The 24735-nt window shown below is 34.3% G+C and overlaps 1 long non-coding RNA gene across 1 annotated transcript; it reads left to right on the top strand.

The window, feature by feature from the left end:
- Positions 1-471: 471 nt before the first annotated feature.
- LOC128286395 (uncharacterized) lies at positions 472-2706 on the top strand. Its single transcript, XR_008276936.1, has 2 exons — positions 472-649; positions 2529-2706. It is a non-coding gene; the product is annotated as an uncharacterized LOC128286395 (long non-coding RNA).
- The last annotated feature ends 22029 nt before the right edge of the window (positions 2707-24735 follow it).

The following is a 24735-nucleotide window of genomic DNA, read 5'->3' as shown; positions in this document are numbered from 1 at the left end:
TAAATTGAGTTCACACGACCAAATCTGTAACGCCCCAATTTTCGGGAATTCTGTGAATGTTAGCATAGGTTTAATTATGTTAATGGGCCTCTAGAAGGCCCAAGCTTAAGATAGAACCCGGCAATTTTAGTTAATTTTTGTTCCATAAGAAAAAGGGGGTGAAATTATGAAATAGGACCTATGTGAAAATGTTTGAAAATGCTATAGGCTAAATTGAAGTGGCCAAATAAATAGGAGTGCAAAATAGGAGGATTTGCATGACAAACCTCCCATTTTACATGTAGTGGCTGGTCATCATGTTGTTGTAGACAAAATGTACACTTGATATCCATAATTTATGGTACAAATTGATACAAATTGATAATAGGTTAGGTAAATGTTCAATGATAATAGGTTAGGTAAATGTTCCATGATAATGGGTTAGGTAAATATTTCATGATAATGGGTTAGGTAAATGTTTCATGATAAGAATTTCATGTCTTTTGTATTAAAGAATTAAATGGATGAAATATGAAGTTTTATTAAAAGAAAAAGGGGTGAAAAGAACAAAGTTTTGTCCATCTTTATTCATCATAGCTGAAAGTTAGAGAAGAGAAAGGAGAGGAGAAAGCTCTTGAGTATTCGGTCATTAGGAGGAGGAAAATTGAAGGTAAGTTCTTGGTACCTTGCTTCTATTTTGAGCTTCATGAGTTCTTCTTGATTCTACCTTAACTCTTGAAGTATATTTTGATTTTTAGTTGTGTTGTGAGCATTTAGTCATGAATTAAAATGAAGGAAATGGTTGTTGTTTCATGTTCTTTTGATGAAAAATAAAAGATAGGTGAAGTTAAGCCAAACAAATGAGCATGCATGTGCCTTAGATGCTAAAGGGAAAAATCGGCTAACATGTTGTGCTTTAAAATGATGAAATGGAAATTATACTTAAGTAAAATCATAGATATGTGATGATTGATTGGTGATATACATGTTTAAATCACAAGCATGCAAGTTAGGTGTGAAAGAGTGATTTGGTAATAAATCTGCTTGGGACAGCAGCAGTAATGTGACTTTGGAAAATCACCATAAATTGTGGGAGATGAATTAGAAGCTGAATAAATTATGTAATTAAATCCTGTTGAGTCTAGTTACAAATGAAATAAACGAGAACATATTTTGAATTCTGTACAATGAGAAATTTGATTCGTAATGAAGAGTGGTCAAATTAGTCAAACAGTGAAACATGGGAAACTTTAAGAAAAATCTGGTATTGATTGGCCATACCAAAAATTCTGAAAATTTTATAGATAGAAGATATATGAGTCTATTTTCAGGGAAAATTAACGGTACTTGATTTGGAGTTTTGTAGCTCCAGTTATAAATAATTTAGTGACTGTTGCTCAGGAAGACAGCTTGCAGTGAAATTATGATTATGTGGTAAACATTGACAAAAATTTGTTAATGAGTTGCTTATTGATTTCTTATAAGCTTACTATGATTTGTAGGTGTGGTTGGCGAATATTGTAAGGGGTTAATCGTAGTTTGTATTTGAATAGTTAGATTAACGTATTAGTAATCCAATTGTAGGCGGTTCGTGTGGATCTCGTCAAGATATCGTCGCAAAAGCAGTGTGTAATCGACACCCTCTCATAGACTAGATTGGCAAAAGCGAAAAGCGAAATGCTTAAAAGTTGGTATTTTGGGAATTTGATGTCTGAATGCTCGTAAGATAGTTGGGTTTGTATATTTGGTAATCTAAAGTAATAAACTGCAGTACGCGCGATTTCGTACATTTTGATAATTTGGGCTTAATGGGCCAAAGATCGAGTTCATGGGACAACGGGCCCAATTCAGTAAGTATGCGCGGTAAGTGTTCTGATAGTACGTAAATAGTTAGGATATACATGAAAACGCTAAAAGTAGCTAAATTACTATAATATCCCTATGTATGGAAAATTACTGTTATACCCTTAGGTGTTAAATTACCGTTATACCCCTAGGGTTAATTTTGACTAAAAAGCATGACGATCTGATTCTGTATGATATATGCCATGATTATATATCATTGCATGGGGACATGGGTTATATTATGGAGGAAGCGTTACGGTGGCTATGCCACAAATATCGATCTGGTGGCTCGCCACAAATATCGATCTGGTGGCTCGCCACAAATATCTAATCTGGTGGCTCGCCACATATATCTGATACGGTGGCTCGCCACGATTATCATATCTCCGTGACTCTGTCACATTATTCGCTCTGCAGCCATGCTGCAAATTACGTGGTGTGTAGCGGTTGGGTGGGTCGAGTTGTCTCCCCACACGGTGTAAGGTTGGTACGGGGGTGTATACAGTTGGATATGGTTGGGTTTCTGCATAAACATGTAATATCTGTTCTGTTCTGTTATGGACCTATGGGCTTTATTCTGAATTCTGTTCTGGGCTAAGGCCAACTTATTCTATTTCTGTGGTTTGAGGTGATTTAGACTATGGTTGGGTTATTTTACACACTGAGTTTCCCCAAACTTATCCCTTTTATTTTCATCCACACAGGTAATCCCCAACCATAGTGGGCTTGGAGCTGTGAGGGAATTCGGAGTGGCCACCCGTTCTGAAAGTTTGATTTTCTTCTGGTGAACTGGACATCCTTTTATTTACGTTTGAAGTTTTGGGTTTTTAAATGTAATAAGGCCGCTTAATTATTTTTGATGGTTTTAATATGTATTACTAAGATAGGTAATACTTATTTTAACTGTTGAAATTGGATAGCTTTAGAGCGCGTTTTCAAAAACAACAGTTGATTTCAAAATAACACGACAACAAGCAAAGCTTCCGCAATGAAAGTATTTTCCAAAATTAATCACTTTTCCTAAAAATGACTTAATCAAATCGGTTTCTTAGAAATATCCATGACGTTAAGGTGTGGCAATGGCGGTATGCATGTCTAGGATTGGATCCGAAGGGAGCTTGGTACTTAAGTATTCCGATGGACTCACCACCTCTTTTCCGGTTTCCTACCTGGTACACAGCTTGCATTCACTTTAACCCTTAATGAATTAATCTTTTGAACATCAAGTACGATTTTCTGGACTTAGAATGGAAATTTTTTTTACGTTTTTGATGTGGCATGCCGGATCCGGCCATAACTTCTGGGCCGGGTTTGAGGGGCTACATTTAGTGGTATCAAAGCCTAGGTTGCAACAACTCGGCTGTGGAATAGGTTTACAAAAACAAAGATTTTCGAAAACGAAAATTTTATAAAGAATGCAAAAAAAAAAAAACTCGATTTTCAAAATTTAGATCTTTAGAAGGTGGCATTCCGAATCTCTGGCTCAAGCCTGTAAGTATTACTCTGAACTCTTCTGAATATTTTTCTGACTTATCTGTCTGTACTGAAACCCTACTAGGATACTCTAGATAGGATGATATTGAAACATAGGAAAATCTGATAAGAGATTGAAACTGTAGCTAGACTTCGATTCTGCGAAAACAAACTCTGAACTACTGCCTGATTCATAAAACATCTGTAATAAACACTGGAATATTAATTGATGCATAAAAATTCGTAATCAAGATAATACGATATGAGTACAAGAGGCCGTGGATGGAGCTGAGTAAGTGCTCGAGCGAGATCTTCGTCTTCGAGATGTATGCCGGCGGTGGATGCACCAGTACCACCGACAACAGAGGTAGAGTCTCATGACCGCGGTGTCGAGGATGATGCCTTGTCACAGGCAATGCTTCGTGTTCTGGAAAGGGTTTCTGGGACAAGTTCGGGCAACGAAATTCAAGGATCGATTTCTGAATGACTCCGGGCCAACGGAGCGGAGATCTTTAGGGGTGCGTCTGGTATAGCCTCGAATGTGGCGGAATATTGGTTGGAGGCCACAGAACAGATTATGGACGACTTGGACTGCTCTGAAGAGATTGTGAGTAAGGTATCTGTACTAAGTCCCTTGGGTCACTCTGTTAGGGTAGACAAACTGTATAGGGATGTACCCTTAAAAACTCAAGGTAAGATTTTCCCTGGAGATCTAATGGAGTTACCGTTCAGAGAGTTGATCTCATTTGAGAATGGACTAGCTTGTTAAGCATAAAGCGACTCTGGATTGTGCTGCTAAACAAATGGTGTTAAGAACTACAAAGGATGAGGAGGTTATGGTGATAGGTGAGAGAAGGGATTATTTGTCCAATGTGGTGTCGGCATTAAAAGCCGAAAAGTGGATTCGAAAAAGTTGTGAGGCCTAATTGGTATTTGTAAGTCAGTCGGAAGAGGAGGGACTGACAGTGGATAAGGTTAGGACCGTAAAGGAGTTCCAAGATGTTTTTTCCGGAGGAGCTTCCAAGATTGCCTCCGAATCGAGAAGTTGAGTTTGGAATAGACTTGTTGCCTTGAATGGCGCCTGTGTCTATCGCACCGTATAGGATGGCACCGAAGGAGTTAGTAGAGTTAAATGCTCAAATTCAAGAGTTGTTGGATAGGGGCTTTATTAGGCCAAGCGTGTCTCCGTGGGGAGCACCGGTGCTATTCGTGAAGAAGAAGGATGGTACAATGCGGATGTGCATTGATTATCGCCAGTTGAACAAACTGACGATTAAAAATAAGTATCCACTACCAAGGATTGATGATTTATTTGACCAACTTAGAGGAGCTTCGGTATTTTCCAAGATTGACCTTCGATCTGGATACCATCAGTTAAGGGTAAAGGAAGGGGATATCCATAAGACAGCATTCAAGACTCGGTATGGTCATTACGAGTTTCGGTTATGCCATTTGATCGATTTAACGCTCTTGCGGCATTTATGGATCGATGAATCGCGTGTTCCAACCATTTTTAGATCAGTTCGTAGTCGTCTTTATTGACGATATCCTAGTATATTCTGAAACTGAAGCGAAACATGATGAGCATCTCCGTATAGTGCTACAAGTGTTGAGGGAGGTAACCTTCTTAGGATATGCGGTCTCTGCCGAAGGGATTAAGGAGGACCCTCGAAAAATTGAAGCGATTTTGGAGTGGAAGCCGCCTAGGTCGGTGTCAGAAATACGAAGTTTCCTAGGACTGGCAGGATACTACAGAAGGTTTGTGGAAGGTTTTTCGATGATGCGGCACCTCGACAAAACACATAAGGAAAGGAGTACCATTTGTATGGACTAAGAAACAATGCAGAAGCTTTTGAGAAGTTGAAGAAAGTTCTAATCAAGCACTTGTGTTAATTCAGCCGAAGTCTGGGAATGATTTTACTGTGTATAGTGACGCATCACACGTGGGTTTGGGCTGCGTGTTAATGCAAGAGGGAAAGGTGGTTGCATGTGCATCACGATAGCTTAAGCCTCATGGGGGAAACTATTTGACTCATGATTTAGAGTTGTCAGCAGTGATATTTGCACTTAAGATTTGGAGACATTACTTGTGCGGAGAAAGGTGTATTATATACACGACCATAAGAGTCTTAAGTATTTGTTGACTCGAAGGAGCTGAACCTTAGGCAAAGGAGATGGATTGAGTTGCTTAAGGATTATGACTGTTCGATCGAGTATCACCCAAGCAAGGCTAATGTGGTAGCCGATGCTCTAAGTCGTAAAGCTGCATCTGATCTGAGAGCAATGTTTGCTCGTCTGAGTCTGTATGATGATGGAAGTCTGTTGGCTGAGTCGCAAGTGAGGCCAACCTGGGTGGATTAGATTAAGGAAAAGCAGTTGAACGATGAGTCTTTGGTCGCTCGTTTTCAACAAGTTAAGGAAGGGGGAAACTTCTGAGTTTGGGAGCCAGAAGAGGCAATGCAACAATAACACCCTCATCTGTTTGGATCAGGTAAATTTCGAGGACGAAATTTCTTTAAGGAGGGTAGAGTTGTAACGCCCCAATTTTTGGGAATTCTGTGAATGTTAGCATAGGTTTAATTATGTTAGTGGGCCTCTAGAAGGCCCAAGCTTAAGATAGAACCCGGCAATTTTAGTTAATTTTTGTTCCATAAGAAAAAGGGGGTGAAATTATGAAATAGGACCTATGTGAAAATGTTTGAAAATGCTATAGGATAAATTGAAGTGGCCAAATAAATAGGAGTGCAAAATAGGAGGATTTGCATGACAAACCTCCCATTTTACATGTAGTGGCTGGTCATCATGTTGTTGTAGACAAAATGTACACTTGATATCCATAATTTATGGTACAAATTGATACAAATTGATAATAGGTTAGGTAAATGTTCAATGATAATAGGTTAGGTAAATGTTCCATGATAATGGGTTAGGTAAATGTTTCATGATAATGGGCTAGGTAAATGTTTCATGATAAGAATTTCATGTCTTTTGTATTAAAGAATTAAATGGATGAAATATGAAGTTTTATTAAAAGAAAAAGGGGTGAAAAGAACAAAGTTTTGTCCATCTTTGTTCATCATAGCTGAAAGTTAGAGAAGAGAAAGGAGAGGAGAAAGCTCTTGAGTATTCGGTCATTAGGAGGAGGAAAATTGAAGGTAAGTTCTTGGTACCTTGCTTCTATTTTGAGGTTCATGAGTTCTTCTTGATTCTACCTTAACTCTTGAAGTATATTTTGATTTTTAGTTGTGTTGTGAGCATTTAGTCATGAATTAAAATGAAGGAAATGGTTGTTGTTTCATGTTCTTTTGATGAAAAATGGAAGATAGGTGAAGTTGAGCCAAACAAATGAGCATGCATGTGCCTTAGATGCTAAAGTGAAAAATCGGCTAACATGTTGTGCTTTAAAATGATGAAATGGAAATTATACTTAAGTAAAATCATAGATATGTGATGATTGATTGGTGATATACATGTTTAAATAACAAGCATGCAAATTAGGTGTGAAAGAGTGATTTGGTAATAAATCTGCTTGGGACACCAGCAGTAATGTGACTTTGGAAAATCACCATAAATTGTGGAAGATGAATTAGAAGCTGAATAAATTATGTAATTAAAGCTTGTTGAGTCTAGTTTCAAATGAAATAAACGAGAACATATTTTGAATTCTGTACAATGAGAAATTTGATTCGTAATGAAGAGTGGTCAGATTAGTCAAACAGTGAAACATGGGAAACTTTAAGAAAACTCTGGTATTGATTGGCCATACCAAAAATTCTGAAAATTTTATAGATAGAAGATATATGAGTCTATTTTTAGGGAAAATTAACGGTACTTGATTTGGAGTTTCGTAGCTCCAGTTATAAATAATTTAGTGACTGTTGCTCAGGAAGACAGCTTGTAGTGAAATTATGATTATGTGGTAAACATTGGCAAAAATTTGTTAATGAGTTGCTTATTGATTTCTTATAAGCTTACTATGATTTGTAGGTGTGGTTGGCGAATATTGTAAGGGGTTAATCGTAGTTTGTATTTGAATAGTTAGATTAACGTATTAGTAATCCAATTGTAGGCGGTTCGTGTGTGGATCTCACGACATATCGTCGCAAGCAATGTGTGTAACTAACACCTCTCATAGACTAGATTGGCAAAAGCGAAAAGTCGAAATGCCAAAAAGTCGGTATTTTGGGAATTTTGAGTGTGTGAATGCTCGTAAGATAGTTGGGTTTGTATATTTGGTAATCTAAAGTAATAAACTGCAATACGCGCGATTTCGTACATTTTGATAATTTGGGCTTAATGGGCGAAAGATCGAGTTCATGGGCCAACGGGCCCAATTCGGTAAGTATACGCGGTAAGTGTTCTGATAGTACGTAAATAGTTAGGATATACATGAAAACGCTAAAAGTATCTAAATTACTATAATACCCCTATGTATGGAAAATTACTGTTATACCCCTAGGTGTAAAATTACCGTTATACCCCTAGGGTTAATTTTGACCAAAAGCATGACGATCGATTACGTATGATGTATGCCATGATTATATATCATTGCATGGGGACATGGGTTATATTATGGAGGAAGCATTCGGTGGCTATGCCACAAATATCGATCTGGTGGCTCGCCACAAATATTCGATCTGGTGGCTCGCCACAAATATTCGATCTGGTGGCTCGCCACATATATCTGATACGGTGGCTCGCCACGATTATCTCAGATCCGTGACTCATCACATTATTCGCTCTGCGCCATGCTGCAAATTCATCTTTGTGTAGCGGTTGGGTGGGTCGAGTTGTCTCCCACACGGTGTAAGGTTGGTACGGGGTGTATACGGTTGGATATGGTTGGGTTTCGCATAAACATGTAATATCATTACGTTACATTATGGGCCTATAGGCTTTATTCTGAATTCTGTTCTGGGCTAAGGCCAACTTATTCTATTTCTGTGGTTTGAGGTGATTTAGACTATGGTTGGGTTATTTTACACACTGAGTTTCCCCAAACTCATCCCTTTTATTTTCATCCACACGTAATCCCCAACCATAGTGGGCTTGGGTCGTGAGGGAATTGGAGTGGCCACCCGCTCGAAAGTTTGATTTTCTTCGGTGAACTGGACATCCTTTTATTTACGTTTGAAGTTTTGGGTTTTAAATGTAATAAGGCCGCTTAATTATTTTTGATGGTTTTAATATGTATTACTAAGATAGGTAATACTTATTTTAACTGTTGAAATTGGATAGCTTTAGGGCGCGTTTTCAAAAACAACAGTTGATTTCAAAATAACACGACAACAAGCAAAGCTTCCGCAATGAAAGTATTTTCCAAAATTAATCACTTTTCCTAAAAATGACTTAATCAAATCGGTTTTCTTAAAAATATCCATGACGTTAAGGTGTGGCAATGGCGGTATGCATGTCTAGGATTGGATCCGAAGGCAGCTTGGTACTTAAGCAGTCCGATGGACTCACCACCTCTTTTCCGGTTTCCTACCTGGTGCACAGCTTCCATTCGCTTTAACCCTTAATGAATTAATATTTTGAACATCAAGTACGATTTTCTGGACTTAGAATGGAAATTTTTTTTTACGTTTTTGATGTGGCATGCCGGATCCGGCCATAACTTCTGGGCTGGGTTTGGGGGGCTACAAAGTCACACACACGTGTGCTTAGGCCGTGTCCATCTTAAAGTGCATTCTGTTTATGAGTCATCATTAAATTGAGTTCACACGACCAAGTCACACACACGTGTGCTTAGGCCGTGTCCTCCACACGGCTGTGACACATGCCTATGTCTCTGCCCGTATGGTGGCTATTGGACATTTTGTTTTGCCAGTAATTAAGATGCAGGGGACACACGGCCGTATCAAATGCTCATGGGGCCAGACCGTGTGTCACACACGACCTAGACACACGTCCGTGTGTCTACATGTGTGGATAAATTAAAGGCTATTTACCAAGCCAGTTTCCACCCTTATTCACACATACACTCACATCAATTCAAAGGCGCAAAACATAACATACTTAGGCAATCAAAACATCCACAATTATGACCAACACATGCCAATACAATATCAACAAGCATTCAACACTAATAACATCACCCATCACATACACACAATCATAAACCACATCTCAAAGATATAGGCACATGCATAATAACATGATTAATATAAGCCATCATTCATGGCTATACACAAATTGGACCATAACCATTATAAGCTAATACATTTGACCACATTAACAATGACATAATTAATCAATAGACCAAGTCCCTATACATGCCATAAACTTAAAATACTTGCTTTCACTTATACCCAAATGATAACTTGATAGTGTGATAACATCTCCGGTGAACTCCAACCCGAGCTAGCCAAATTAACCTATAAGAGATAGGAAAGGAAGGGGAGTAAGAAATAAAGCTTAGTAAGTTCATAGGAAAATAATAAACAACAATTAACATTCTTTTACTTTATCCATCCCTAAGAGTACTATTATTACAATTTGCATTAAATCTCAAGATTACCACTTATTCATTCATAGTGCTTACTCTTTTAACTTATAAACAGCATTTACATGCCTTGGCATTAACCTAGCCGCCATAGTCACCCCATTATAACATATCACATCATTTAACAAGTTATTTCCATCCTCTTAATCACATGCACATTATTTATGAGTAATCATAATTTTAACATATAGTTCAACCACTTTTCACCTATTTAAGCTCGTATCTTACTATATTCTCATAATGACTTTATTTGGCAATTATGTCTATCTTTCATTTTCCTCATATCCAATGAAACACAATTTAAATAAATAAATCGTACTATATCACAATTCAATTAGGCTCATAAACCTATCACATGATCATTATCAAATCTTATCATGTATCCATTCATCTTAAATGTAAATTAATATTCATAAGGTTATCGATATTTCTCAAGCATAACTTACTCGAATACATTCTTACCGAATGTTCATCACACACCGAGCTCATTACTCATGAGTTGTTGTACATATCTGTACCATCTCGTAACATATTTATACCTTTTTCATCTCATCATTGATATACCTGTTAAACCACTCGGAATACTAAAGGATACTCGGAAAGTCTTGCACATAAGTGCCTTATACGTAGCCAAAGCTAACTCATATCTCATAACACATGATGGCTCATTCTCGAGCTACTCATGGGTCTGCTCACACAAGCTTTCAGTCAGGACGTTGCTACACGGGCTGCTCAAACAAGCTGTCAGGTATCCGCAACACATGCTAGACTACCCAGCCACCGGTAGGACGTACAAGACCAACACCCGGAAATCACGTAAACAAATATCACATATCTCATGAGCTCATAAATCATAGGGTTCCTAGTGACATGTCACTCGTATCCTATTCTATTCCTAAAGTTCAAACGGGATTTTTCACACTTATCGGAACTTGTCAATTGTATCCATAGAATTAATCATTCATTCCATACATTAATGAAGCATTTAAAATATTTAAAATAAAAACATAATAATGCATTATTCACATACGAACTTACCTCGATACCAAAATGGCAAAAAGGGACCTAACTGCCAATTTCTCGTTTTTCCCCCGTTCTAGGTCCGAACCTCGTTTTCTTTGATCTATAATATCACAATTAGTCTATTTATTAGTCACATTATTCAATGTGATCCAAAAATCACATTTTGATAAAATTACATTTTGCCCTAAAATTTTCACATATTTACATTTTAGTCCCTAGGCTCGTAAAATGAAATGTGTTCAATTTTTTTTCTACCCATTCATAGCCAAATCATTTTCATGCTTATAGCAGCCCACATTTTCCATTAAATCAGATTTTTAATGCATATTTCATAACTTTTACAAATAGGTCCTTTTATACATTTTCACCGAAAATCACTTAGTAAAAGTCGTTTCTTTTAACCATAAACTACGTTTTCTACCATTAAAAATCAAAATACACACATATTTGTCATGTTTCACAACACTATACTTTAACCATATCTCTAATTAGGGGTAGAAATTGATAGATCTTGTTACGAGGATTTCAAAAACGTAAAAATTATTAAATATGGGGCTAGAATGAACTTACAATCGAGCTTGGAAGCTTGAAAACCCTAGCCATGGTTTCTCCATGCAAGTTTTGGTCAAGGGTTGAATATGGATAAAAATTGGCTTTTAATTTTGTTTTTAATTCATTTTAATAACTAAATGACCAAAATGCCCTTAATAAAAAACTTTGGAAACATGCCTAACCATGTCCATTTTTGTCCATCAACTTAACCAATAATCTAATTACAATATAAGGACCTTAAATTTAAAATTTCATAACAATTTGACACCTCTAACATGTAGAACTCAACTTTTACACTTTTTATAATTTAGTCCTCTTGACTAAACTGAGTGCCCAAACGTCAAAATTTTCGAACGAAATTTTCACGAAATCATTCTGTGAAACTATAGACCATAAAAAATATAATAAAAATAAAACTTTCCTCATCAAATTTGTGGTCTCAAAACCACTGTTCCGAATAGGCCCAAAATCGGGCTGTTACAACTCTCCCCCCTTTAAAGATTTTCGTCCCCGAAAATCTTACCAGAAGAAGTTGCTTCCAACTCTCATGAATCATTTTCACTAATTTCTCATAATCACAAATCAATTTAACCTCATATATCTCCTTCCAATACCTTTGAACTTTAGTACACAGTGTCGGAACATTAAGTCAAAATTCTGAATTACTCTCTCAGGAACACATAGCTCAGTTGATCTATCAAATAAGAACTCTGTACATACTGAAACAATCATGTAGATTTTTTCCAAACAATCAACCACAATCCAAATAACATCTTCCTTTTTTGAGAAAATGACAATCCCGATACGAAATCTATAGTAACTTTATCTCATTATCACTCTCGCACAAGCACTGACTGTATTAGTCCTGAATACACTTGATGTTCGACTTACTTGCTAAAAAATAGATATCTGAACATAATTTCAAAATATCATGTTACATACTCATTCACTAGAATGTCTACTTCATATAACTGCACATTTTTGTTTTTTACTCTTGGATGAATAGACATGTTACTACTGAGCTTGGTACAAGAACTTCTGCATAAGTTCTAGATTCATCAATACACAAATTCTATCTCAAAATAAAAATAATAATAGGAATCATGTCCGACTTGAAATTCAACATTAGAAGTAAACTTACTCTGAACTCATTTAGTTTACTATTCACTATCACATTTCTGAGCTTTTCAGTTTCGCAAAGAAAATCTCGCTTTAGCATTTAATTTAGCTGGAATTAGACCATCATCAACTAAGATCAATCAATTAACCAATACTCACAAAAATAATCAAAGATTTTCCATCCAGGCACCTGTAAATATAACTACTTTCTTAGAGATTAATCGATAATTACTTGAAATCTTTCAATATCTCAATTCATTCACACCGTCTTAAATTTTAGATCTTTCTAGGACATTAAACACTTTAACCCATTAGGATTAGGAAACATATGACATTTTTTGTCGAACATACGAAATCATCAAATTCACAACATAGACATAAAAGTAGCCGTCTCTAAATCACTACTCGAACAGTACCTTTTTAATGTGACTTTAACCATCTGAAAGGATAAACTACTTCTTTACATTCTTGTATTAAAACATATTCCGATCTGTTCCATAATACATCACTGAAAAATTACAAATTCTTTACTCAATTCAAACTAAACTCAGAACTAGAGCTTTGGTCAATAATACTTTCAACTGTTTCAACTTTGCTAGCATGTACAGACCATTCAAACTTTCACAATTGTGATAACTTTATTAACAGAACAACTTTAATTCAGAATAACATCACCCGTTTAAAACAAATCTAGTAGGTTTGTTTCTATATCATGCTTTCAAGAATATCAATTTTCATTCAGACTGCCCGTCTATACACTCGTAATGCACAAAATCTATTCTCTTAGCTGAGGACATACTTAAATACATATGACTGAAATCACCTCCCAACAAATCAGCTCACTCTGATAAAAATGACTGAGTCGATCTCAACTATTGAAAACACATATTAAAATCCTCCTTTCATCGTGCTATTAAAAACAACTCAAACACACAATCTTTCAAAGTTATCATATCATGCTAATCAAAGGCCTTTACAATCGCTTTAGCTCAAAGAAACAAAGACACCCGATTGAATGCACTGACTTTAATTAACTTACCTGAGAAAAGAAATCTATCATACAAATTAAAACTTGTGATTCCACTACTTATACCTTTGCCGATGTTAATTCTCTTCACAAAATTTTAAGAATTCCAAAAACTAGAATAATCACGTTTCTATGATCGAGTCAGAATACAATCATAATAAACATAGTCATCACAAGTCAAAGAACACACTTCAAAGGTGAGCCATGATTAATAATTTACGAAGTATGAATGATGGGAAAACCAAGATAAGGAAACCCAAGATACGATACCATACCGGAAATCCGAGAACATAACTCATAAGAAAATAATAAAGATCCTGATGATTCCTCAGAAAAACCAAAAGAAAAACAATGCTCATACGCTCTGGAACCAATGGTAACAGAGATAATATTTTCCATATATATATATATATAAAACAAAACAACATCCAGTAGGAGCAGAAGAATGACCTTACATAAATTTTTACCATCAACTTCATTTCAACATATTAGATTAAAATCCTGAAAGATAAGGTAATGCCCATCATAAACCAGTCAAACCAGTAGTGCTTTCGTCTAGCATTAGAATTAGCTAACATTCTCACACAATAAGAGTTTCATCAGAAAATGAACATTCATATAAATCCCTGAGGATGAATGAATATATATACAGAATACTCAGAAGAGATAATTATAATCTATTCAACCATAATTGTTACACTCAAACATCTTTACAATTCAGACATCATTTCTCTGACTAACTCTGTTATCATGAACCCCTTATTATTCCAATCACTAACAATAACCAATTCGGGAGAAATTTTAGTAAACATATCTTTAGACTTCATAACTAGTTGAGTCGATTAGCCGAGACTAACTTCTTCTTTATCTGTGACATTGCATGATCTGTGTAATCTTTAAAACATTGCATGATCTGTGTAATCTTTAAAACATTCTGATATTTCTTCCAAGACCGTTTTCACTTTCCAAACTATTCTCATCTCTATATGCATTAGTAATTATTTCACCACTGAACTCCTTAGCTTCACACTTATGGTCTTATTCAATATGATTCTCGTGAATTTTCTTCTTAAAAGCAACATTGGTAAGGGGGTGAGGTCGTAAAGTCTCTAACTTGACTCTCATAAATACACACATATGACTTTGCAATCATCATCAATATAATATCATCATAATCACATAATTCACTCTAAGTAAATTAATATACTTATTTATTTTACAAATATTTTCTGTCATCCACAATTTCAAACAATGGATTTACTTAATTAAATTCAATATCAATATCTAATTAAATTCCAACACTTAACTTCAGTATCACTTACCAGCACTTGTTAAATCAGAGAACGTCTTACGAGTTCGAGTACGTCGTTTACTTGACACCATAATCCAACTATGGCCTTACACATATTTTGCCATGGCCCTGCCAGGGTCTTACACGTATCACAATGCCATAACCCAATTTGATCTTTTCATTGGAATGCCATAGCCCAGCTATGGTCTTACATTCCATACTTTGCCATGGTCCAACCCTGGTCTTATCCTTCAATTCATCATTGAACGATCGTACTCATTTCCTACGTTCTACTCAATTTGATCTTCCAATTCAATTTTCATACTATTATAAAACTCATGGTTCAATAACAAAGACATAAAACAAAACATTATATTATCTCTAATTTAACAATTAAACATAAGATTAAACCATATGAACACACTGATCACACTTATTCAAACAAGTGTACATAAACACACATTTCGTCAACTTGTGTAAGCGTACTTATCATATTCACTTAATCAAATATGTTGGGCACATAACATCATATGAATACCAAACAAACATGGATGGGCTTATCACCATATAAACTTTCATTTCATTTCACGTTTCCACATTTCTCAACTTATGGTTATCTCATTTCGTACATTATCACATACATATCATGAACTTCTATTCATACCTTTCCAAATTTTGACACATCATAGGCACATTTCAATCATCTCAATATCATTTTCAGAATTATTGAAAAATAGCTCGGTTGGAAGTCATCTCTGTTTTAACAAAATAATTTCGTCAGAGTTGGGAGACATCACGCTATCACGAGTAGTAATATGACATGTATAATTAGACTCACATACGCTAGATTAGTCCGAGAATAAACTAAACCATAGCTCTGATACCACTAAATGTATCATCCCTTACCCGTATTCGACGCTGGAATAGGGTACGAGGCGTTACCGGACTTAAACTCAAGCAAACATACAAAACCTGGCCCTAAAATTTCATTCAAATCAAATTCATTCATACATATGCAAATTGTCCTTTATATGGGCCTATGAGACCCAAAACATACATTAGGAGTGGTTTAGGACTAAACCGAAAACTTTAGAAGCTTTTGGGAAACTTAGAAGATTTTCATCATGAAATAGGCCCACATGCCCGTGTAGGTTAAAGGACATGCCCGTGCTTCAGGTCGTGTCCATCTTAAAGTGTATTCTGTTTATAACATCATCATTAAATTGAGCTCACATGGCCAACTCACACACTCGTGTGCTTAGGCCGTGTCCTCCACCTATGACACACGCCCGTGTCTCTGCCCATGGTGGCTACTGCACATTCTATTTTGCCAACAATTAAGATACAGAGGACACACGGCCGGATCACATGCCCATGGGGGTAGACCGTGTGTCACACACTGCCTAGACACACGCCCGTGTGTCTACCCGTGTGGACAAATTAAAGGCTATTTACCAAGCCATTTTCCACCCTTATTCACACATACACTCACATCAATTCCAAGGCACAAAACGTAACAGACTTAGGCAACTAAAACATCCACAATTATGACCAACACATGCCAATACAATATCAACAAGCATTCATCACTAATAACATAACCCATCACAAACACACAATCACAAACCACATCTCAAAGACATAGACACATGCATAATCATATGATTAATATAAGCCATCATTCATGGCTATACACAAATTGAACCATAACTATTATAAGCTAATACATTTGACCACATTAACAATGACATAATTAATCAATAGACCAAGTCCCTATACATGCCGTAAACTTAAAATACTTTCATTCATGTATACCCAAATGATAACTTGATAGTGTGATAGCATCTTCAGCGAACTCCAACCCAAGCTAGCTAAATTAACCTATAAGAGATAGGAAATGAGGTGGAGTAAGTAATAAAGTTTAGTAAGTTCATATGCAAATAATAAACAACTATTAACATCATTTTACTTTATCCATCCCTAAGAATACTATTATTACAATTTGTATTAAATCTCAAGATTACCACTTATTCATTCATAGTGCTTACTCTTTTAACTTATAAACACCATTTACATGCCTTGGCATTAGCCTAGCCACCATTGTCTCCCCATTATAACAAATCACATTATTTAACAAGTTATTTCCATCCTCTTAATCACATGCACATTATTTATGAGTAATCATAATTTCAACATATAGTTCGACCACCTTTCACTTGTCTAAGCTCGTATCTTACTATATTCTCATAATGACTTTATTCGGCAATTATGCTCGTCTTTCCTTTTCCTCGTATCCTATGAAACACAATTTAAATAAATAAACCGTACTATATCACAATTCAATTAGGCTCATAAACCTATCACATGATCATTATCAAATCTTATCATGTATCTATTCATCTTAAGTGTAAATCAATATTCTTAAAGTTATCGATATTTCTCAAGCATATCTTAATCGAATACATTCTTACTGAATGTTTATCACACACTGAGCTTATTACTCATGAGTTGTTGTACATACCTGTACCATCTCGTAACATATTTATACCTTTTTCATCTCATTATTGAGATACCCATTGAACCACTCAGAATACTAAAGGATACTCAGAAAGTCTTGCACATAAGTGCCTCATACGTAGCCAAAACTACCTCATACCTCATAAGACATGAAGGCTCATTCTCAAGCTATTCACGGGTCTGCTCACACAAGCTATCAGTCAGGACGTAGCTACACGGGCTACTCACACAAGCTGTCAGGTATCTGCAACACATGCCGGACTACCCAGCCACCGGTAGGACGTACAAGACCAACACCCGGAACCACATAAACATATATCACATATCTCATGAGCTCATAAATCACAGGGTTCCTAGTGATATGTCACTCGTATCTTATTCTATTTCTAAGGTTCAAATGAGATTTTTCACACTTATCAGAACTTGTCAATTGTATTTATAGAATTAATCATTCATTCCACACATTAAAGAAGCATTTAAAATATTTAAAATAAAAACATAATAATGCATTATTCACATACGAACTTATCTCGATACCAAAATGGCAAAAGGGACCTAACCGTTAATTCTTCGTTTATCCCCCGTTCTAGGTCCGAGCCTCGTTTTCTTTGATCTATAATATCACATTTAGTCTAATTATTAGTCACATTATTCAATGTGATTCAAAAATCACATTATGAAAAAATTAAATTTTTTCCCTGAAAGTTTCACATATTTACATTTTAGTCCTTAGGCTCTAAAATAAAATGTGTTCAATTTTTTTACTACCCATGCATAGCCGAATCATTTTCATGCTGATAGCAGCCCAAATTTTATATTAAATAAGATTTTTAATGCATATTTCATAACTTTTACAAATAGGTCCTTTTATGTATTTTCACCAAAAATCACTTAGTAAAAGTCGTTTCTCTAACCATAGACATGTATTTTCTACCATTAAACGTCAAAATACACACATATTCATCATGGGCAAAACCCTAGACTTCAACCATATCTCAAATTAGGGGTAGAAATAGATAGATCTTGTTACGAGGATTTTAAAAACATAAAAATCATTAAAAACGGGGCTAGAATGGACTTACAATCGAGCTTGGAAGCTTGAAAACCCTAGCCATGGTTTCTCCATGCAATTTTTGGCCAAGGGTTGAATATGGATAAAAATTGGCGTTTAATTTTGTTTTTAATTCATTTTAATAACTAAATAACCAAAATGCCCTTAATGAAAAACTTTGGAAACATGCCTAACCATATCCATTTTTATCCATCAACTTAACCAATGATCTAATTACCATATACGGACCTCCAATTTAAAATTTCACAACAATTGGACACCTCTAACATGTAGAACTCAATTTTCACTTTTTATAATTTAGTCCTTTTGACTAAATTGAGTGCCCAAATGTCAAAATTTTCGAACGAAATTTTCATGAAATAATTCTATGAAACTGAAAATCATAAAAAATATAATAAAAATAATTTTTTCCTCGTCGAATTTGTGGTCTCTTAACCACTCTTTCGACTAGGCCCAAAATCGGGCTGTTACACATGTGCTTTGATATAAGTAGAGGCTTATGCTCTAAAAATGATCGAGCCCATAGCCAGTATGTTGGGTACATGACTTGTTTATGGCATGGATTTACTAGCAACAGTGGAATTCATAGCTTAATTAAAGAGTTAATGATATCCTCTCATTAGCATTGTGTGTATGGAACATGGCCATGGGTTGCTTATTCTCTAATAAGCAATTTATCACAGTCATTTGTTGACAGTGATCATATTAATCATTAAGAAGACATAATGGTGAAAATGAGATCAAATAGGATTGTATTGAGTGAACGGATTTAACTAAAAGGAATCAAGGATATCATATGAGAGTAACACAAACATGACGATGTCATTGGACAAATCAATGGGATGAATTTCTTTCGTAAAAAGTATACAATAAGGATTTTTCAATCATGGTACTTCTTATAGACTGACTCTATGATTAAGTAATTGCGGAATTATCAGAATGATGCTTTTGGACGTAATTGCAATAACTAGAGCCTAATTGTATTTGTCTGATTGGTCCCTCAGTTAGCTCAATAAAAGCTTGATCGAACTACATTTGAATCGGAAGAAAATTTTACAACTTTGGGAATAATTTAATTGAATCGATTTATTCGATATGGAATTAAATTAGGTGGTCGTAAGAATTGTTCAACTAGAGAATTTGATTAAAGAATCTTCTTGAGAAATTAATTTGGAAAATCTAAGTAATTTTTGAAAATTTTAATTTTGATCAAGTAAAATTAATGTAATCAAATTAATTAAAATTAATATGATATTTTTGGAAATTAATTTCCAAGCTAGAAAATTGGCCCAACGAGTAATTAGACTTAAAAATTAGACTTGAGATCGTAAATTGGGCTTGAAAGCCCAAAACCGAGACCAATACACAAAAAATTTGGTCAAACTAGGTCGACGGTCCAACCAGTGGCTAGACCGGATCGGTCAGGTCGTCATTGACCTGGACCAAACCTACAGTAGCCGAACCGGCTTGAGGTGCCATAAGGGTGTCGCATCTGCACCATTGGACACGACAATGTCGTTGGCGACTTCCCGGTGGCCAACAGCGACTGGTCATCTGTGGTTGAGTAGTGGAGGAGCTACACTCTTACTGGAACTTTACCAGAGAATTTGATTTTAGATTAACTATTCCAAAAATAATATTATTTTAATAGTTTAATATTAAATTTATTTTAATACTTATCTTAATAGTATTTTATTAATTTAATATTAAAGTGATTGTCTTAATATAAAATTAAATTTAATGTTTATCTTGTAGATAAATATTTTATTATATTAATAAGATTTAATATTAAATTTAATCGATAATTATCTTGATAAATATTTTATTAGTTTAATACTAAAGTGATTAAGTTTAATTATAGTTGAACTCTCTAAATTCTACTTATATAAAGAGAGCCTTTGGTCATTATTAACAACTTGACCTAAAAGTTTACGAAATTACAAAATTCTTTGAAGAGATAATTCCAGAAAATTTCTAGAGATTTTCTATTTACAACTTGACCTAAAAGTTTAGAGAAATTACAAAATTACCCCACTGGTAATTTTTTGTGCAAAATTTTCTAATTCAAAGCGAGCCCACACTCGGCAACCGTGAGCTTGAGGATAGTGGAGAATATTACTCGGTCAAAGCATTCATCCTAGACGAATTGAAAAGGTACAATTTTTATTAAGTGTTTATTTCTTTAGATATTACAACCAAGATCTTATTCTGGAAAATTTTTGAAAACTCTGGTTTTTCTCTAATTTTATTTTCCGCTGCATTTTTCAAACCCATTTTTTCAACAATAGATACTTAAGATTTTTTTGAATATGAGATTGAAAAAAAAATTGAAAGTTGGGGTTTAAATGTGCAAGTTATAGTTGTTTTGGTTTTAGGGACTACATTGAATATGTAATAGCCCAAATTTTAGCGATGTCGAAAACAGTGGTTTGAGACCACCAAATTTGAAAAATGAACTCGCAGATTATATTATTTAATATTTATGAGCCAAATGTAGCTTTTAAAAGATTTTTGAAATAGTAAATTGTGTTTTATAAAGATTCATTTGGTCAAGAAATTGAGAAAAAAAAGTATCGAGATCTCGGTGTTATAAACCGAGCCATAAATATTTTTATAAATATTTACGGAGTTTCGTAAGGTACTATTAAAATTTCGTTAGAAAATTTTGACGTTTGGGTGATTAATAAATAAAAAGGACTAAATTGAAAAATATGTAAAAGTTGCTAGAAGGATTAAATAGCTCAATTGTCAAATAAGGAAGGATATAAAGTGCAAATAAGCCCAAAGGAGATACTTTGGGTGGCAATAGCTGAGAAAAATCAGGAAATAAGTGAAATAAGGGCAAAATTAGAAAATTGCCAAAATTAGCTAAATAAACATGGGACCAAATTGGAATATCTAGAATTCTCTTCATTTCCTCTTCATTTTCATCAGCTGAAAAACAGCCATGGAAGAGGGTTCAAGCTGGTTTTCATACTCTAGCTTTATGTAAGTTTAATTCTTGCTTTCTTCTTGAAATTTCTAAGATTTTGGACTTTTACAATTGGGTCCAACTTACTATGTCATTAGTTTTTGATTTCATGACTAATTTTTAAAGTTGCTATGGATGACTGCTAAAATAATATGATGAATAAATATAGAATTGAAGCTTTAATTTTGATATATGATTATTTTATCAAGTAAAATTGATGGAAATTGATTTTAGGACCTAATTATGAAAGAGTTTGGAATTAAGGTCTAGTGCTAAAGTTCTGATTTTCAGGGGTTATGAAGTAATTTAAAATGATAGACTAAATTATTAATTGAGAAAAATTAGCTCAATTGAGGGGTTAATTGAGCAAGGACTAAATTGTATGAACTGTGAAATTTAGGGTAAAATGGAAATCAACATTTTGCATTAAAACTGTTTTGGACAGCAGCAGTAGTCTAAATTTGAAAAATCACCAAAAATTGTAGAAATCGAATGAGAGGATGAATATAATTTGAAATTAAAGCTTCTTGAGTCTAGTTTCTTATAGAAGAAACGATATAAGTAATGGAATTGTAAATCATGAGATATAATAAATTTTGTGAGACAAGTTCAGAATGATTTTGAGTTCTCCTGTTCTGACTTTGGAAAATCATCAAAAATTGAAAAAAAATAATTATGGGCTTAAATTTATATTTTTATAATCCTGAATGAGTTTATTTTCAAGAGAAATAAACGAGAACATTATTCAAATCCTGTACGATGAGATAATTAATTTTCAGTGAAGAAGGGTCAGAACTGTAAGACAGGATAATACGGGTGACTTTAAAAAATAAACTGTACTTTTTGGATAAACCAAAAATTCTTCAAATTTTATGGTAAGAAGATATGTAAGTCTAGTTTCAAAGAAAATTAGTAGATCTTAATTTGGAGCTCCATAGATCAAGTTAAAAATAATTTAGTGACTATGACACAGATGGACAGCTTTGGAATATAAATATAAGTAAATAGTGAAATTATAGATAATGTTACTTATAATCGTGTTATATACATTAAGGATGTGGAATGGGGAGGAGTAGGAGGAAAATATGTGAGTGACTTATGCATAAATTGATCACATGCTCGAGTATATTTGGTAAATGTTAAACTTTGTTAAAATGAAAATGTTATAAATTCATGTTTGAATTAAATCTTATATATGTTAAAGAATAATTTGAATATTTGATATTGCCTAATAAATGAATATCCGATATTGCTTAGTAAATGTCAAGCCAAATATAAAAAAAATATGTTATAAATGGAACATGTGTGAAAGAATGTGGTAAGTATTTTCATGGTTATTATTGAGCTCATTCACATGAATCTATCATTTGAAATTGTGATAGACAGGAAGAAATAGTGAATGGCATGCTTATGTATGGTTATATGTATTTATCTGAAACAAAAGAAAATGATGGTTATATATTTGATATATGGAGACATGAGACTATGATATATGAACATAGAATATATTTTAAAAATGTGTTCGTTCATAATTATAGAATTGTGCAACTCAAGCGTACTATTTGTATAAAGATAGCATTTCAAATGATTTGATGAGTAAAGCTCCAATGTAAGATAGTCTGAAACCAAGACAAATTGTTATGAAAGCGTATTTAAAATACATAGACATAACTGTTAAAATTTATGTGAATAAATGATGTGTAAAAGTATATGCATATGAGAAATTTAATGAAAGTTGAGCCCATACATGTTTCTTGATATTTATATGAATTATATGACTAACAATGTGATAAGAATAGGTATTAGGGCTCATGATCAATTCGAATAATTATGTTGTGCATAATTATGTTGAATATAGAGAAGCAGTAAGTTAATTACCATGTTATATGAATTTATTAAATATTACATGTTTACTTTGTTTTACTTTTTCCTCTAATTAATAATGATTCGATAAACTCCGGTAATACCTCGTATCCTGTTCCGATGACGGATACGGGTAGGGGGTCTTACAGAATAAACTAGAAAACTTTAGGGAAATTGTAAAAAATGGAATTTAGTTGTTATATGCATAGTAGAAGAGGCTTTAAGGTATTTGGAATTGAAATTTTGAAATGGATCATTATATAGATTAAGATTTAAAACAATCGGAAGATAAATGCGAAAATGGAAAACTTACAAAATAGTCCTTGGTGTCGTATTTGTTGTCATTTTTGGTTAGGTAAGTTCATATAACACTTATTCTAATTTATACTTGTCATTATGGTATAGCATATATATTGCTTATAATTGAGTTGCTATGGAATAATGATTTAGGGTATTATAAGTACTAAACTGTAAAGTAAGGTATAGTTGATGACTATGAATGAATACAAGAATGTATATGGTTGAATTATATGTAAATGATGATTTTCAAAGGATTTAAGTGACATGAATATGAATTGAGGCTCGTACGAACTTAGTGAACAGCTAGGATACAAATAACCTGTTATACGGGTGTATAAGGTACCGAGTGTTGGTCTTGGATGTTTTACCAATGGCTAAGGTCCAACATGTGTTGCGAATCCTTCACAGCTCTTGTGAGAATCATCGTAAAGTTATCATCCTGACCTATAGCTCGTGTAAGCAAGCCCATAATCACAGCTCATGTGAGCAACTTTATCCTAAGTATCCGTGGTTATTTCGCTATAGTTCTTCAAGCGAAAACAAAGTTTATAAAATGGAAATGGTAGAATGGTTTAAATATGAAACAAATGTTGTTACATGAATCAATCATGATTAGTATGAATATGATATAATGGCATGGATATTGTACTATGTTTAATTTTGTGAAAGTGAACTAACCTTATTGGATGGTGGAATTGCATAGTGAGTCGAGGAATACCATGTTTCGCATTCATAAATATATGTTCAATTCTTGAGTTATGTTAATTTCGGGTAAGTTGAGTTAATGTTTGGTACAAACTTACTAAGCATTAAGTATGCTTACCTTTTTCTCGTTTCCTTTCTTGTAGATTGTCAGAAATTGTGAGATCTGTTTGATCCCTATCGGAGCTGTGAATAAGTGGCATGTAAATAAGTGGCATGTAAATAAGTGTAAATGGATAGATGTATATGTGTGGGACTTGATGTTTTTGAGTTGGTTCCTTTGTTGTGAATTCGGGCTAGTTAAGCATGTAAATGTTGTGTTATGTGGTACTTTGATCATGTTCAAATGGATAAGTCTTGAAACTTTGAAATGGTAATGGTATGATATATGAATATGCATTGATGCGGTAGTATGAATGAAGCAAAAATGGCTAGAATGAAATGGACATTTGAATTGTGGATGATTATTATGTTGGTTAGTATTTGAGAGGCTTGA

This window comes from Gossypium arboreum, chromosome 13, assembly GCF_025698485.1.
Source record: "Gossypium arboreum isolate Shixiya-1 chromosome 13, ASM2569848v2, whole genome shotgun sequence".
NCBI lineage: Eukaryota > Viridiplantae > Streptophyta > Magnoliopsida > Malvales > Malvaceae > Gossypium > Gossypium arboreum.
The sequence above is the reverse complement of the archived record's forward strand: the minus strand, read 5'-3'. Positions and strand labels throughout refer to the sequence as shown.